Raw genomic sequence first — 18,465 nt, forward strand, 5'->3', positions numbered from 1 at the left:
AAAACTTGTGTATTGTCTTTACGCACTTTGTATTGTCTTTGTCACTATGTACCCATTTAGGTACCCCGTACTCATTCACATGGGGGGGCTGGGATCTGGGGACCCCTGTCCGCAGACCCCCACAACCACAGCCTTGTGGGGAAGAAGCCCTTGTCCCCATCAACATGGGGACAAGGTGCTCTGGGGTCGGGGGCAGAGCCCTCCCACCCCAAATCACCCCCCCATGTTAAGGGCATGTGGCCTGGTATGGTTCAGGGGGGGGGCACTCGCTCCCCCCCCCCTTTTCCTGGCCTACCGGGCTGCAAGCTCAGAAAAGGGTCTGGTATGGAACTTGGGGTTCTCAAGCGAGAATAAATTCAGTTCCTCTAATCTTTCCTCATAGCGGAGCTCCTCCATGCCTCTTATCAGTTTTGTTGCCCTTCTCTGCACTTTCTCCAGTTCCCTGATATCCTTTTTGTGAACTCGTGCCCAAACCTGAACTGCATATTCCAGATGAGGTCTTACTAATGATTTGTACAGGGGCAAAAATGTTTTAATACAAGAAAGGGTTTTGCTCGCTTTGAAAAGAAGAGGAGCTCTGGGATGAGAATCAGGGTGATCTGAGCTGATTGATATATATATATATATATATATATATATATATATATATATATATATATATATGTATATAATAGTGACCAAAGCATGTTCCCCTAATCTAAAATAAAATGTTGGTTTTATAGGCATTGTTTGGTAGAAAAGCTAATGATCGTTAGATTTTTAACCTACTATTGCGTACAAAGGCTTGCATACATCATGAAACTTCTAAGGACAATGCCCATCTGATGCTAGTGTTCTTTTTAACATACAAAGAAATGTGTCATCTAAGGTGAACCAAACACGCCTACAATTAAAACTGCTGATTAGATATTAGCCAGTGGAATCTATAAATGGTGCCAGTACAGTGCTTCCTAAATCTCTTAATGTAATTAATGCATACGTTAACGCTGAACTTGGGGCAGGTGAAAAGACGAACATTAGTGCAAAACTAATTGGGGATTGATAAACAGGCATACACCTATATGAATAATAAAGAGAATTATTTCAGATTACAGCTCCCTATCACTCACAACAATACTAGGTGAAGGAAATAATAATAAAGAAATTTAGTTGAAGTGTGATCGAGGAAAAATAAGATCACCTTTATTATTTTCACATAGATTTATAAAATGTATACATATGGATCTCCCCAACTAAAGGAGATATCCAATATATAATATATGTTATAACACTTATCATTAAACTCAATAAAAGGAGCTTGCAAGTATAGAATGATACAATTAAGACCCAAATAGAAATTATGTGACTGTTCAGAACCAACAATGTTATATATTTATGTTTCCCCTTAAAGTGTTTGTAAACTTCAATGATTATTTGTACCTATAGGTAAGCTTATAACAAGGCTTACCTGGAGGTAGTGTAAATATCCCCTAAATGCACACTGTTTAGGATATATTTACTGTATATGCAATGCATACTAGCATATTATGCCTTTATTTTGCAGGTCAGAAAAAAAAAGGCAGCGGTTTACTTCCTCTTTAATTCTCCTGCTTGGAAAACACAAATGTGGTAGTCTGAAAAACCAAGTGGCTCTTCAAACAATAAGTGATAGAAAATGTATCCTGAAAAATGTACTGTATAAACAGCTTCATACTTGAAATGACCACTACTATGCACGTTGATAAAATATGCAGTCAATAATTTCCAAAAGTATAACTTGGATATCTAGTAAAGTGCAAATGATTTTTCAGCTATAGCATAGTTTTTTTTTTAACGCTTAATATTTTTTTTTTGGGCACATTACTTTCAGGTACAGGGTACAGAAATGGGAACCACATTAGCCCCACCATATGTGAACCTGCAGTACAGTAGTGCAGTGCTTCAACCCATCCAACTTATCATACTATCAGAAGAGCAGCACCTGTGCCCAGACCATAGTGCATGAGCTGTTGAACAGCATCTGATTAAAAAAGTTTGGCAATTAGGTGTTCCACGATCATAAAATCTTCTTTAATAACCACTTAAAGTCCACCCTATAGTAGTTTTACTGCTACAGGGGGCACCTCTGTGGTGGATCACATATATATACAGTATCTCACAAAAGTGAATACACCCCTCACATTTTTGTAAATATTTTATTCTATCTTTTCATGTGACAACCCTGAAGAAATGACACTTTGCTACAATGTAAAGTAGTGAGTGTACAGCTTGTATAACAGTGTAAATTTGCAGTCTCCTCAAAATAACTCAACACACAGCCATTAATGTCTAAACCGCTGGCAACAAAAGTGAGTACACCCTTAAGTCTAAATGTCCAAATTGGGCCCAATTAGCCATATTCCCTCAATGGAGTCATGTGACTCATTAGTGTTACAAAGTCTCAGGTGTGAATGGGAAGCAGGTGTGTTAAATTTGGTGTTATCGCTCTCACTCTCTCATACTGGTCACTGGAAGTTCAACATGGCCCCTTATGGCAAAGAACTCTCTGAGGATCTGGAAAAAAGAATTGTTGCTCTACATAAAGATGGCCTATTCTATAAGAAGATTGCCAAGAACCTGAAACTGAGCTGCAGCACGGTGGCCAAGACCATACAGCCATTTAACAGGACAGGTTCCACTCAAAAAAGGCCTCGCCATGGTCAACCAAAGCTGTTGAGTGCACGTGCTCAGCGTCATATCCAGAGGCTGTCTTAGACAAATGAGTGCTGCCAGCATTGCTGCAGAGGTTGAAGGGGTGGGGGGTCAGCCTGTCAGCGCTCAGACCATATGCCGCACACTGCATCAAATTGGTTTGTATGGCTGATGTCCCAGAAGGATGACTCTTCTAAACGTGATGCACAAGAAAACCCGCAAACAGTTTGCTGAAAACAAGCAGACTAAGGACATGAATTACTGGAACCATGTCCTGTGGTCTGATGAGACCAAGATAAACCTATTTGGTTCAGATGGTGTCAAGCGTGTGTGGCAGCAACCAGGTGAGGAGTACAAAGACAAGTGTGTTCTGCCTACAGTCAAGCATGGTGGTGGGAGTGTCATGGTCTGGGGCTGCATGAGTGCTGCCGGAACTGGGGAGCTACAGTTTATTGAGGGAACCATGAATGCCAATATGTACTGTGACATACTGAAGCAGAGCATGATCCCCTCCCTTCAGAGACTGGACCACAGGGCAGTATTCCAACACGATAACGACCTCAAACACACCTCCAAGACGACCACTACCTTGCTAAAGAAGCTGAGGGTAAAAGTGATGGACTGGCCAAGCATGTTTCCAGACCTAAACCCTATTGAGCATCTGTGGGGCATCCTCAAACGAAAGGTGGAGGAGCGCAAGGTCTCTAACATCCACCAGCTCCGTGATGTCGTCATGGAGGAGTGGAAGAGGACTCCAGTGACAACCTATGAAGCTCTGGTGAACTCCATGCCCAAGAGGGTTAAGGCAGTGCTGGAAAATAATGGTGGCCACACAAAATAGTGACACTTTGGGCCCAATTTGGACAGTTATACTTAGGGGTGTACTCACTTCTGTTGCCAGCGGTTTAGACATTAATGGCTGTGTGTTGAGTTATTTTGAGGGGACAGCAAATTTACACTGTTATACAAGCTGCACACTCACTCCTTTACATTATAGCAAAGTGTAATTTCTTCAGTGTTGTCACATGAAAAGAAATAATAAAATATTTGCAAAAATTTGAGGGGTGTACTCACTTTTGTGAGATACTGTATATCCCATACAGCTGATCTCCGTTCCCAGTTGATGCCTTTTATGGGGAAATGCGTCTGATGGAGCATAACTTGTGACGTTATCACGCTGAACAGACAGCTGGCTTGAGCCGCGGCTGTTTCAATCTATTCTTTTTTTCGATGTGTTTTTATAGATGTTTTTATGGGTGTAAAGCCTGTGTTATCCGTCCTGAAAGATACATTTTTCGTTGGAACTTATTACACCATGAAGTACTCTTCTGTTCTCTATTAAATGAGACTTTTTAGGCTCCTACAAATCTGAGAGCGATCTCTGGACTGAGCTTTCCTTCTGATGGTCTGTCTGCAGCAGGTGGATTATTCCTTCTTGTGAGAAGACCAAAGGTGGATTGCGGGTTTGCCGGCAGGCTGATGCCCAATCGCTTTTGATCTCTATTATATGAGATCCTACAAATATGGTAAGCAGTTTGTGATATTACCCTTCATATCAGAACGCGGGAATACTCTATCAATTGAAGATCTGATGTTTCTTTGGAATTCAGAGATTAACATATGGACTTTTTATTGTTTATGGTCTATTACATTTATATATATATATATATATATATATATATATATATATATATATATATTATTTTTTTTTTTTTTTTTTCTATTTACACATTGAATCTTTTTTTGATATTTTCTGATACATTTATCATATGCAGTATGGAATTTGTATTTATTTTTATGCACAGATTTACTTATATATGTTTCCATATATGTGCCTTTTGTATGCACACTCTTTTTTGTTTTCCATTCATCTTGAGCTTTTAGTATTTAAGCTATCAGAGCTGCTGCATACAGTCACGTCACTTTGTTTGTTTTAGGTTATCACAAATATCCTTTTTTTTTTTTTTATATATATATCCCATAGTTTGTAAACACTATAATTTTTACGCAAATCAATCAATATACACTTATAGGGATTTTTTTCCCAAAAATATGTAGCAGAATACATATTGGCCTAAACTGATGAAGAAATTCGATTTTTTCAATTTTTTTTTATTGGATTTGTTTTATAGCAGAAAGTAAAAAATATTGTTCTTTTTTTTCAAAATTGTTTTAAAATTTTGTTACTCTCGTTGGATCTTTAACCACTTCAGCCCCGGAAGGATTTTCCTGACCAGAGCACTTTTTGCGATTCGCCACTGCGCCGCTTTAACTGACAATTGTACGGTCGTGCGACTTTGTACCCAAACAAAATTGACGTCCCTTTTTTTCCCACAAATAGAGCTTTCTTTTGGTGGTATTTGATCGCTTCTGCGTTTTTTTTATGTCTTGCGCTATAATCAAAAAAAGAGCGACAATTTTGATAAAAAAGCAATATTTTTTACTTTTTGCTATAATAAATATCCCCCAAAAATATATAAAAAAATAACTTTTTTCCTCAGTTTAGGCCAATATGTATTCTTCTACATATTTTTGGTAAAAAAAAAAAAAAATCGCAATAAGCGTATATTGATTGGTTTGCGCAAAATTTATAGCGTCTACAAAATAGGGGATAGATAAAAAAAATAGTAAATATATATATATATATATATATATATATATATATATATATATATATATATATATATATATATATATATATATATATATATACACACACTATAACTTTTACGCAAATCAATCAATATATGCTTATTGGGATTTTTTTTCCCAAAAATATGTAGCAAAATACATATTGACCTAAACTGGTGAAGAAATTTGATTTTTTCCAATTTTTTTTATTAGATGTGTTTTATAGCAGAAAGTAAAAAATATTGTTCTTTTTTTCAAAATTGTCATTTTTTTTGTTTTTAGCACAAAAAATAAAAACCGCAGAGGGCATCAAATACCACCAAAAGAAAGCTCTATTTGTGGGGAAAAAAGTATATCAATTTTATTTAGGTACAGTGTCGTATCGCAAAAAATGGCCTAGTCATGAAGGGGGGTAAAACTTCTGGAGGTCAAGTGGTTAAAGATCTGTCGAAAGTAACAAATTTCTATACAAAAGGTGTTGCCACATTCCAGCTCACATGGGCTTATAGCCATTTGACGAGACCGAAACGCGTAAACACTTTTTGTATAGGATTTAGTTACCCTCGTTGGATCTTTAATAACATAGTTTTTTTGAGCGTGGAATGGCTGATTTTTTAGTAATATGCAAACCTGTACCTGGGGAAATGGGAATGTGGCCTTTCTGGAATGGAGGACTTGTCTATGTAACTGCTCAAAATTGTTTTATGGCACAGGTATGTAGATTAAATCCTCCTTTTCTAAAAAGGCATACCACAGTTGTTGATGAACTTTGTGGACCAGATGAACTTGAAATTCACATTTTAATTTTGTAGCACAGAAACATATTCTTTGGATACTATGAATTGAAGATGTGAGAATTTTTTTTTTTTTTACTTTTTACTTCTCTTTTCAGAAAACCGGTGTTGGGTAATACAATTTTAAAGGTAGATGGTGCATATTTTAATTCCTTTGTTGGACAGTGCCTCAGGATTTCAAAGCAGCTTTTCTGGGAGAATGCCTCAGTCCAGTGCTGGGACAGGGTCATTCCGTGCCCAGGGCAAAGATGGCAAACTGTGCCCCCCTCACGGGTGTAAAGAAAGAGTCAGTGTCAGTGGGAATAAACTATGTTTCCTGTGTGTGCTGCTTTTTAGTGCAGATCGATTTGTTCTTTTTCCGGAAAAGAAAAAAAGTGATTAATCCCTCTGTAAAGAGCCCTGTATTGGTTATAAGCACAGGGCTCTGGGCTGTGATTTGACACAGCCGATCAGCAGGTCCCAGCCATGAATCATTAGCTGGGACCTGCTGACAGTCTCCTGCTGTGTCAAATCACAGGGGATTTGGTTGGTGGGAGCATGCACCCAAAACTCTGAAACAGGCAACGTCGCACTCCTGTAGATGCCACCCTGTAGCAGTGTCAGGGCTGTGCTCAGCCCTTCCTTCTCTGAGCTGGCCGCTCAGCTGTCGGCTAATTGCCAGCTCCCATCTCTCTCCACATTTACTCAGCTGTTGATGATCCTGCTCGTCATTCCTACCTACTTAAGCCGTCCAGTCCAAAGGATCTCTGCCTTTGCCTTGGTCATCATCACAGAGATTATCTCCTGCATTCCTGTTTAAAGACCTGCTTTGCTGACATCCCTTCTGGCTCCAGATCCTGCTTGCTGTTTCACTACGTTGATCCCTGACTTCTGGCTTGGCTGACTTTCCGTTCCGGTTACTGAACTTCGGCTATGTTTTGACTATGTTTGTTCTTTTTACTTTTATTATTAAACAAGTGTGATTTAAGGGTCGGTTCACACATGGGCAACACGACTTTAGCGCGACTTTGTACCGCGACTTCAACGCGGCTTCAGCGCGACTTTAGCGCGACTTCAGCGCGACTTTGGCAAATTACGAGGCGACTTGAAGTCGCCTCCATGACAGGCGACTTCGCCTTTGGCCAATCACCTCTCTGGGAGGGAGGGGGGAGGGAGGGGTTTTCTCTGCAAAGTCGCTTGAGAGATCCGACTTGCAGGCGACTTACATTGAGTTGAATGGGTACAAGTCGCCTACAAGTCGGATAGAAGTAGTACAGGAACCTTTTTTGAAGTCGGAGCGACTTCAGTAGTGTCAGTTAAGACGGTTCAATTCACTACAATTGTAATCTAAATGCAAAGCGACTTGGGGCGACTTGGGGCGACTTGAGGGCGTACAAGTCGGATCCCAAGTCGCCCCAGTGTGAACCGAGCCTAACTGTACTTCTGTCTTTGATTTCATGGTTTCTGACAAGCAGTATATGTACTGTGACGGATTGTCTTTTCAAATGGTTAATTGCCTATGGTATTTTATTTGTAATATGCAGCATGGGGGGGGGGGGGTTAATGTACTGCCACTGGTCACTGATGCATTAGTGAATGACCAGTAGCAGTAAATGACCCCCTTTGTGCTGCATTAGTGGCACCAGTATCAGGGTAACCCTGACCCTGGTGCCACTAATGCAGCACAAAGGGGTTCAGTCAGTAATGCATCAGTGACCAGTTGCAGTACATTAATATCCCCATGCTACATATTACAGAAATTAAATAGCATTGCTAATTAGCTTACCCTCAGCCCCCTCCTTTCCCCCAATCCAGACAGTTAACTTATTATTCTGCAGATGGCATCATGCCAATGATTATCTGCTTACTTGTGCCGTGCGATACACATTGCTTTGTTGGTTCCTCAGGCTCAGGCTCCCCGGCTTCTCTAGGTCGCAGTTCCTTCCAGTCCTCCCACCCCGCCTCCAGCCGTGAGTGACGTCACGCTGCCGGGCCGGGACTACGAGATGCCTTCATAGAGGGAGTGAAGCACTGACAGGGAAGGGAAATGAAGGGCTGGTGGTCTGTTGGCTTGTGCCGGGTGCAGGAATGCACTCGGCACATAGTTACCGGTACATTACAGCCAGGGTGAATCCTAGGGTTACAAACGCCTGGGTGCAGAAATTTTTCTGGTACCCTCACATGGGCGTGGTCATATTGCTAACTCCTCCCCTTTACAAATGTTTCTATGGCAACACGTCATTGGCACAACACCTAAACATTTGAGTTTACAGTTGTTTCAGTAAGCCTAAACTGCAAGCATGCCAACCACACCCTGAATTTTACCAGCATTAAAGTGGATGTAAACCCAATGTCATCCTTTTTAAACTACTGCCATAGGGGTTATCTATAAGGATATACATCCCTCCTGCATGTATCTTTACCTGTCAAATGTATCCCCTCTGTCTGTTATGAGACCCGAAAAACTGCATATTCTGTGGGTGGGTCTGTTGTCTGGAGCTCGGTGGGTGTAGTCGTGATGTCAGTAGACTCCCCGCCCACCTCTACACTCCCCTTGTCAATATGCATTTTCTCCTGTATATTTCTTACACTGAACTTCTGCTATGATCTCTAATATCCAGTGAAAAGACAGGAAAGTAACCACATGACTTCAGCATGCCAAATCATGCTGAGGTGTGGAACAGCCAATCCTTGCAGAGCTGCTGAAGAAAGGAGTGGGGGTGGGAATTAAAAAATAATGCATGTCTTAGGCTAGTTTCTCCTCCTTGGACCTGCTCTAGGCTTCTATCATTTGCCGACAGGGAGAGCACGTGGGAGGGGGATCCGCGGCAACTGGGCTTAGGCGCCTCTCCCCCCTCTGCCTTAGCTCGTGGCACCAGCCTAGGATCGGCCCTGATTACAGCTATCAGCGGCGCCGGTGGCTAGTGTGTACAGTCACACACACAGTTGTGAAGCACACTGCTGTCACTTCACCTGCGCCCCCCTCCCTCCAGAAAATTGTACTGCCCAGGGCACCCCCCCCCCCCCCCTTGTACTGGCCCTGCCTCAGTTAACAAGGCTTTAAATAAACATAAACATCTCATGAAAGCATGTAAATGTGTTGTATTATCTGATACAGATAGACAAACAAGTAGAGTCAATGACAGATTACTAGATAAAACAACTAGGATTAATATTCGTTTTCCTGCCAACATACACAATTAAAAGAGGTCATGCATAAACTTTGGCTATGGGTGGCAAAAGTATGATCTTATTTCTAAAATGGGGTAATTTAGCCCAGTGCTTACTTTTCATTGCACTCCTACTTTGAGTTATAAAACTACACAAAGTGACTATGTACATCTGTCAATTATTGTAAGACGAAGGAAACATACAGATGTGGCACATGTCCTATGTACCATACATCAACGTAGGGCTCTACCGAATGGGCAGGTTATTGCCTTGGCACACATTGTTTTCTACAACATAGAAGGTGTTATACCTTGCAAATTGTGAATGTTTTTTTTTTTTTTTCAAATTATAATTTTATTCAAACACAAAGAAGGGTACAACTCCATCACATTAATAACAAGGCAAACATATATAGCTCTTCGGGGGTCGTAACTTCAAGTAGATCAATCTTTCATTGTTAAGATAATAATGACGCCCATATATTCCAAAATAGTCAATACTACATGCCGAATAAGCCTTATCTGAAGTGAAATAAGAATTATTGGGGTTATCCCCTTCAGTTTCCATTTTCAATACATAGAGAAGAAGAAAAGACGAAGAAGGAATCAGAAAATAGTGAATTGAAGAGAAAAGAGGGAAGAGGGAGTGGAAGACGGGAAGAGGGAGGAGGGAAAAGAGAGAGGACAGACAGGGAGAGGGTGGGGGGGGGACTGTGCATATGAGAAGTACCTTGAAGAGGTATAGGCCCAGAAGAACAACTAGTGTATAAAGCCGCTAGCATTTACTCGCTAGGATCGGTGAATCCCAGCCCCATACAGGGTCTGTTTATCACCTATTTATCTCTTCCCAGTAGTAGCTGACCTTCATCAGAGTATATAAACATGTTCCATCTCGTCCAGGTTTTAGTGAATTGTTCATTGTGATTTCTAGCAGTCAGAATCAAATCTTTTTTTTCTAAAAGGAGAAATTTGCGCTAGGTGTAAAGTGAAAAATATAAATCAATGAAAAATGATATTGTGCTCAAGTGTGCAAAAATATTGATAATAATAAACCTATGAGGAAGTATCCTGCAGCTATGCGCTATAACCCTGATAGGGGGCACCACTAAGAATATATACAAAGAGCGCAGCGCTGGATTTGAGTATACAGTGAAAAATATTCAAGCAGTAAAATTATTTTGTTCAAATAAAAATGTGCATATTAATCTTCAAAAAATGTCCATAAAATACAAAATTATAAGTGATTAAACGTCCGTGAGGTACATGAAACACCAATCTGGATATCTGACTTCCACCGCTGTGAGACCCGTCACCAGACCGATAGAAAATGAAAGTCCGCGCATGCGCAGTCCGTGCGTACGTGTCTACCCTACGGCCGTTTCGTCAGAAATGACATCATCAGGGGCACGCCTACACGTCTGCGCATGCGCTTTAAGTACCCGAGCGGCGAAGCGAAGACACTCAGCCATTGGTTGTCTAATTACTGAAGTTTGGAGACAGCTGAAGCATCACCACTAGTGTTGATACTAATATGCTTCCATGAATCTTATCCGATGCCATCTTGTGGACAATTTGGATAATGCTCCAAGTTTAAATTAGATCTGGTATTTTAAGCCTATTTAAATAGAAAAAATATAGAAAAAATATAAAAAGGAAAGGCTGAAGGACAATTCGCATCCCCCCTCGAGCAAAAAACATTTCTTATTATAATTTCTATCGTTAAAACTAAAAAAGTCCCGGTGTTATCAAGGCTTAATATAACTAAACAAAAATTAAAAATTAAATTTAAAATTAAAATTTAAAACATCAAGGAAACGTAATGTAACAAGCCAGAAATGTAGTCATATCACACAAATTATTTTACTAGAAGCTGAAACATTTTAAATGAGAAAAGTCATCCAAACATAAGATGATAGCCCCTACATAGGAGAAACTTGGTACAAGCTAAATGACCCAATAGCAAAAAAATGTAAGGTCATTTCTTGTATAAAGAAGATAATGTTAGCCAAAGAATGTGGAGGGGACATCTAAAACAAGAGGGGGCGGGGAGGGGGAGGAGTTAAGGGCTTATTAGCTATTGTTAACAAAGCAATTAATGTCCCACTCCACATTCAAGCCTGTAGGGACATGACAACCCAATTTATATATCCAGTTAGTCTCACTTCTGGAAATACTACGTTTACCGTTACTCCCTCGCCAATGAGGTATGTATTTTTCAAGGGCTAGAAACGTGGTCCCCGTAGGGTCCCTTCTGTGTTTAAGGTCATAATGTTTTGAAACATTATGTTTGTCAAAGCCCCTTCGAATATTGGCAACATGCTCCCCTAGTCTCACCTGTAGCTTTCTGGTAGTGCGTCCTACATATTCTAACCCACAAGGGCATCTCAAAAGATATACTACGCACTTTGTAGAACAGGTGATAAAGGATTTTATTGGATATGTAATGCCTGTTCCTGTGGATGTAAATTCCGTTAACCTTCTGCCTTTAAAGGTATTTATGCTGCAAATTTGGCACTTTTTACAGGGATAAAAGCCCTTTAAATCACCAAAAAAGGAGGGTCTTACTGGTGGATCTGGAACATTAGGTGCTATGAAGTGCCTAAGGTTGGAGGCTCCCCTGAAGAGCACACAGGGTTTTTCTGTCAATAGTGGTCCTAAAACCCTATCATTCTTTATGATGGGCCAATGTCTTTTTATTATACGTTTTATAGCCCAATGCTGGCTAGAGTAGGTAGTTAAGAACGCCAGACCAAAATCATCCCTTTGCTCCACTTGTGGTGGTTTATCAATCAGGAGGGTTTGACGATCCCTATTCCCCACTTCTGCTATTAATGTATCAAGAACTTGGCCATCATAGCCTTTATTCAGGAATCTAGCTCTAAGTACCTTACATTTTTTTAATATCCTCCACCTTCCTGATCCATGCACCCACCGAAGGGGGATGTGTGGATTTCCACAGCAAAGGGATACACGCTTTGGTCGCATCCAGCAAGTGCCATATCAGTGATTTTTTATACACTTTACTCGATGAGTGAGCAGCGTGGAGCAGGAAGAAGGCCGGGTCACTTGAAATTTGGCGTTCCGTGAATTTCTGGATTGTAGACTGAACAGTCTTCCAGAACTGCTTCAGTAAGGGGCAGGTCCAGAAGATGTGGAGGATGGTACCCCGTTCCCTTTGACATCTCCAACACCTGTCTGAACAGGATGGAAATATCCTATGTAATTTTGCAGGAGTATTGTACCACCTTGTCAACAATTTGTAGTTAGTTTCTTGCATTTTCGTGCAAATCGAGGATTTATATGTAAAATTTATAATATTCTGTTTTTGACGTGTCGTTGATGTGCATTGCAGGTCTCGCTCCCATTCCTCTATGTAGTGCAGGTTGAAGTTATCTGGTGGTGTAATGAGTAATTGGTATGTAGCGGACAAGGCATGATGCATAATATCTTCCTCAGAACAGTAAATCTCATACGTCGTCAGATTTTGGTCAAAACTCCTGGGGGGCGACAATGTCCTAAGGAAGTGGTTAAGCTGTGCAGCTCTCCAGAAATCTAAGTGAAATGGGCCTGACGGGGACATCAGCTCGGCTACGGTAGGCCATTTGCCATTTGATATAAAGTGGGAGGCCTGAAACAGTCTCAAGTCCCTCAGGGATTGAAATACAGGGTCTGTGTATCCTGGGGTGAACTCTGGCGTTCCTAAAATCGGACGTAGTGGAGATGTGAGGGATATGAGACGGAATTTCTTGAATAGGGCTGAGCATATGCGTATGGTCACTCCTATCAGGGGATGAGATTTCACAGTACTTGGGAGACTATCATAGCACCAGGGAGCTCTGTTCAAGGGGATGTCACTTTGGGTTTGTTCCAGTCTAGTCCACAGTTTAGTAGTCTGGTGACGGTTCCAGTCTGGGCAAGTGTGTAGCGTAATAGTATTTGCTGAGGTCTGGTACCGCTAGCCCTCCGTACAATTTGGGCAGGGTGAGTAGCCGTCTTGCTAGTCTGGGTCTTCTATGAGCCCAAATAAAATCAAAAAATAGGGCATTAATCTGGTCAAAATAGGAAGATGGAATTTGAATCGGCAGAGCTTGTAACAAATACAAAAACTTGGGAAGAATAGACATCTTTAGGATGTTGCATCTCCCGAACCACGAGTGTAGGCCTGTATGCCAACTATTTAATAAGGTCCTAACCGATGGCAGCAACGGGGGAAAATTTAGTGCGAATATCCTGGATAGTTTGGGAGGAATATGGGTGCCCAGATATTTCAGGGCCGTGGTGGTCCATTTAAATTGAAAATTATCTTTAAGAGAGGCAAGCAATCATGGTTGAACTCCTATACCCATAGCCTCAGACTTAGTAAGATTAATTTTCAGGTTGGATAAACTACCATATGTTCTGAATTCTTGTAATAAATTTGGAAGGGAGATTGCCGGATTAGTAAGAAAGAATAATATGTCGTCCGCATACGCGGCCACCTTCTGTTGGGAGTCCCCCATTTTAACCCCAGTTATGTCTGGATTGGATCTCATGGTACACAGGAAGGGTTCCAGGGACAGGGCGAACAGGAGTGGGGCTAAAGGGCAACCTTGCCGTGTTCCGTTTTTAATAGTAAACGGATCTGATAAAACCCCGTTGGCTCGAACCCGAGCTGTGGGGGTAGTGTAAAGCGCCCCTATCCAATTGAGCATTGTACTACCCAGGCCTACATGTTCCAGGACTGAAATCATGAATTTGCCAGTTCACCCTGTCAAAGGCCTTCTCTGCGTCCACGCTAAGAATAATACAGGGAGTTTTAGTACGGTCAACCGTATGAATAAGATTCAAGACTTTTATCGTGTTGTCCCTTGCCTCCCTGGTTGGGACAAAACCTACCTGGTCTAAATGAATCAGGGATGGGATATGCTTTTGAATTCTGGTGGCCAATATTTTGGTGAAGATTTTCAGGTCTACATTAAGTAGGGAAATTGGCCTGTAACTGCCACAAGCCATAGGGTCTTTCCCTTCTTTCAGGATCACTGCTATATGTGCAGCTAATGTATCTCTTGGAATGGTTGTTCCTGACCCTAAAGAGTTGAAGAGTTTAAGCATGGGACCCCCCAAGGAAGGTAATAATGTTTTGTAATATTGAGCAGTGAGCCCATCCTGCCCAGGGGCCTTCCCCAATTTGGTAGCCTGTACTGCTGCCTGAATTTCTTCTATGGTTATTGGTTCATCTAGTGTCTTACTAGTCTCGGAAGAGAGAGTGGAGAGCCCAGATTTACCTAAATACATCTCAATTGAGCCTTGAGTAGATGGTGCTGATTGTAAATTGTAAAGCAGTGGTTCTCAACTCCAGTCCTCAGGACCCACTAACAGGCCAGATTTTAAGTATTACCTTGGGGAGATGCAGAGTTCAATACTGCAATCACTGAGCAGCAAATGATATCACCTGTGATGTATTTCAGTTATCCTACAAACCTGGCCTGTTGGTGGGTCCTGAGGACAGGAGTTGAGAAACACTGTTGTAAAGGGACGCATAAAAATCTTTAAATTCCCGTGCTAATTGATGGGGCAGAGTAATCTTCTGACCCGCGGGTGGCGTCACAGCAAATTGTGAATGGTTTTATGTTGAAAAAACTAAATTCAAAATGTATGTCTTAATCTTGGATTAAGCTCCAAGAAATGTAAGATCTAGTATTGCATGATACATGATTTTTTAGCATGTAAAACAACCTTAACTCACTTTTTGTGCCTTAGTTAGGGTCCATGATCCAAAGAAGTGATTTTGACATAAGATTGCTTCAAGTCACTGGATTTATTGTAAAAAAAGATTTTCTGGACTCTATACCAAAACAAAAAAAAAATGTAATTATTTTTGTTTTTTGCCTCATATTAATTTTTTTATATTGTATAAGCTGCATATGTTTGTAAATGATACATTTTTTTATAATATTTTTTTTGTTCCCCTCTACCCCTTCCTTTTTTATTTCATCCTTTTTCTCCATGATTTTTTTTCACCCTTCCCATTTAAAAAGTTGAGAAACTGATTTAAATCATATTAAATAAAACCACTAGTATCTCCTACCTTTATATACTGTGTTGTGGTATTTATATTAATACTTTGAAAATCCGAAAATCCAAAAATAAGAACAAAAACCCGAAAATTTGAAAATCCGAAAGAACAAAAAATTTTCAGATAGTTTCTATTATAATTAAAATATTAAGTTTATAACTATAATGATAGTTTTTATTAATATCAATTTGTTATGTTCCATACGTTTAGATGGAAAGGCATTCGTTATTTCGGGGACCTGAAGATCGGCGAAGAACTAGCTCGGGTGAGGACAGCACTGGATTCCTGGGATAGTAAGGGTTTGTTTATTAAAAGCCATCAGATATAGTATTTTTTTTTATAATTGCCCAAAGCTCTTATTGAACTTCAGCAGAGAGTAATCAGGTCTTCAGCCGTTCAAGACGAGGCTGTTGAGAACGGACAGAAACACAAATTCTTTGACTGGTAAAACTGCTCCCTTATATGTATTTTGATTTGGTTATCCAGTTGTTTGCCTGGAGTTCAGCTTTACCCAAAAATAATAATCATAATAATCATAATATAATAATGGACATATGAGAAAATACTAAAAGAGCTGAATGTATTCTTCTTTTTAGCAGAGAAGGTAAACGAAGACCCAAACAGTGGGAGGAAAAAACAATCAAAAAGCAAAAGGACAATGGACTATGGTTCTACCCACTGGCTGCTACATCATTGGATTGTTCCTTCTGACTTGCAGTTATAGGGAGGTATAGAATACCATAATGAAGCACTGTTGCTCAGCCTCCAACAGATATAACAAGATGGCAGGTGACTCAACTTGACAACTCAGTCGGTGAAATATCAGTTTTAAATAGAGAAAGGTATTGGCCAGGGGCATGAAATTATTTTAGCATCATATAAAAATTGTAACATTGATGAAAACTGGTTAATAAAATGATTTACAATTCTCATTATTATATTTACACTAGCCTGACAGCAGCAATAATGTGTTTATCCTTGCTGGTTGAGATTTGAGTGTCATCCAGAGCGGAGGGTGTGTGCCGAAGATTTACTGCATTTTATTAAGCAATTAGAAGCGAGACGTCTACTTACACTTGTAATTAAAGGGTAGTTTTTCATAAGGTAAACATGTGGCCCCATCTGACACAGAGGATTAATATGGTGAATGGGTCCTTAATATTCTAATATTGGATAACCAAATTGGATGATAACATTACATGGATGGGTTGGGCAAGGCTGTAATTTATAAAGCCTGGGAAAGTCCTCACACGTTTGTCAAGAAACACACATATGTCTGTCATCGACCAACCTCTACTGCAATACAAAGCTGCCTCCTGCATTCCCTCTGAACCTCTAGACATTATTACTGACACCTCTAAAGGGTTAGTTCCCATTTACCCATGCAGGTAAGGGTCATCTGTAGATAAAAGTAAACTGTAGAGATTTGAGCAAACTTAAATCGAAACTAAAGGCAGCTTATCCCCTTCCCGCCGACCGTACGCACATCTGCGTACTCAGCTTTCCGTGGTTATACCGGGATGATGCCCGCAGCTGCAGGCATCATCCCGGTACCATTGTTTAGAGCGGGCGATCGGCTATCCGAGTATAACAACCGATGCGGCTAAAAGCCACTCGGCTGTTATACCGGAGGAGCGGGAGGGGACATCCCCCCTCCCGCCGCTCTTACCGGGCTCCCGTGCGATCGCGAAGCCCGGTGTCCAATCGGCCACCTTCGGCGGCTGGGGGCGGGCTGGAACGAAGCTGTGGGCGTCATTACGTCATTTCCCGTTTACCCGGCTGCCAATGGCGCCGGTTTTAAAAAAATATACAGTGTTCAGAATCGCCGTTTTCAGCGATCTGAATACTGTGAAGTGCAAAGGAGGGATCAGGGGTCTTTTAGACACCCGATCCCTCCATAAAGAGTACCTGTCACCACCTATTACTGTCACAAGGGATGTTTACATTCCTTGTTACAGCAATAAAATTTTTTAAAAAAAATTGTTTTTTTTAAACACAATTTACAAGTATAAAAAAAAATAAAATAAATAAAAAAAAAAAATTTTTTTTAAAGCGCCCCCGTCCCCGCGAGCTCGCGCAGCGAAGAAAACACATACGGAAGTCGAGCCCGCATATGTAAATGGTGTTCAAATCACACATGTGAGGTATCACCGCGATCGTCAGAGCGAGAGCAATAATTCTAGCCCTAGACCTCCTCTGTAACTCAAACCTGGTAACCGTAAAAAAAATTTAAAGCGTCGCCTATGGAAATTCATAGGTACCGTAGTTTGTCGCCATTCCACGAGTGCGTGCAATTATAAAGGGTGACATGTTTGGTATCTATTTACTCGGCGTAACATCAGCTTTCACATTATACAAAAAAATTGGGGTAACTTTACTGTTTGGATTTTTTAAAATTCATGAAAGTGTCCCTTTTCCAAAAATTTGCATTTAAAACACCGCTACACAAATACCGTGTGATATAAAATATTGCAACAATCTCCATTTTATTCTCTAGATTCTCTGCTAAAAAAATATATATAATGTTTGGGAACTCTAAGTAATTTTCTAGCAAAAAATACGTATTTTAACTTGTAAACACCACATTTCAAAAATAGGCTTAGTCATGAAAGGGTTAAACTCACCTTTCCTCCAATAGTGCTGTCCCTCACTGGCACTGGCCTTTTTGCCTGTATGCTGTTTTTCAGCCATCTTCACTGGCCGGCGCAGGGTGACATCACACCTGGGCATGCGCACAAGGTCATCATTCTGGTGCACAGGGCTTGGGACGGACGTTGTAAGCTGATCTGTGCATGCCCAGTTAAGTTTACAAGCCAGGGGATGCTGCAAACAGGCAGGTAAGTGTATTTTACTGCAAATGAGACATTTCATGTTTCTTCTGCAATAAAAACAAAACAAAAAATGCTTTCTTGCAGCCAACAATATTGGAACTTTAGTTCTTTAAATAAGGTCTTGCTATAGGTGAAGGCCATTTACCTGTCTCTCAAAGCCTTGCCAAAACCTCAAGCAGAATTATAGTCAAAGAACAAGCCAAAGGTCGGAAACGAGTGGTAGTAAAGATAGAGATGGCAGCAGGAGTGAGAAGAGCAGGCTGGCTGGGGAGAGCACAATAATCTGACATACAGGAAGTGCAGAGACATGGCTTAAATTTAGGAAGTTCATGGGT

At 40.7% G+C, this 18,465-nt stretch overlaps 2 long non-coding RNA genes across 5 annotated transcripts in view; both read right to left on the minus strand.

Moving 5' to 3' along the window:
• The window catches only part of LOC141132014 (uncharacterized), a 219,135-nt gene that overhangs the window by 173,211 nt on the left and 27,459 nt on the right, over positions 1-18,465 (minus strand). The gene's annotated exons all lie outside the window — the stretch shown is intronic.
• LOC141132002 (uncharacterized) overlaps positions 1-18,465 on the minus strand; it is a 155,528-nt gene that overhangs the window by 110,918 nt on the left and 26,145 nt on the right. For 3 of the 4 annotated variants that reach the window (XR_012242846.1, XR_012242851.1, XR_012242847.1), the window contains exons 2-3: positions 17,924-18,177; positions 14,970-15,068 (exon numbers count right to left, since the gene is read on the minus strand). This is a non-coding gene — a long non-coding RNA (uncharacterized lncRNA). The remainder of the gene's footprint in view (positions 1-14,969; positions 15,069-17,923; positions 18,178-18,465) is intronic. The other variant, XR_012242852.1, reaches the window with a different exon arrangement.

Source organism: Aquarana catesbeiana, linkage group LG01, assembly GCF_042186555.1.
Source record: "Aquarana catesbeiana isolate 2022-GZ linkage group LG01, ASM4218655v1, whole genome shotgun sequence".
Taxonomy (NCBI): domain Eukaryota; kingdom Metazoa; phylum Chordata; class Amphibia; order Anura; family Ranidae; genus Aquarana; species Aquarana catesbeiana.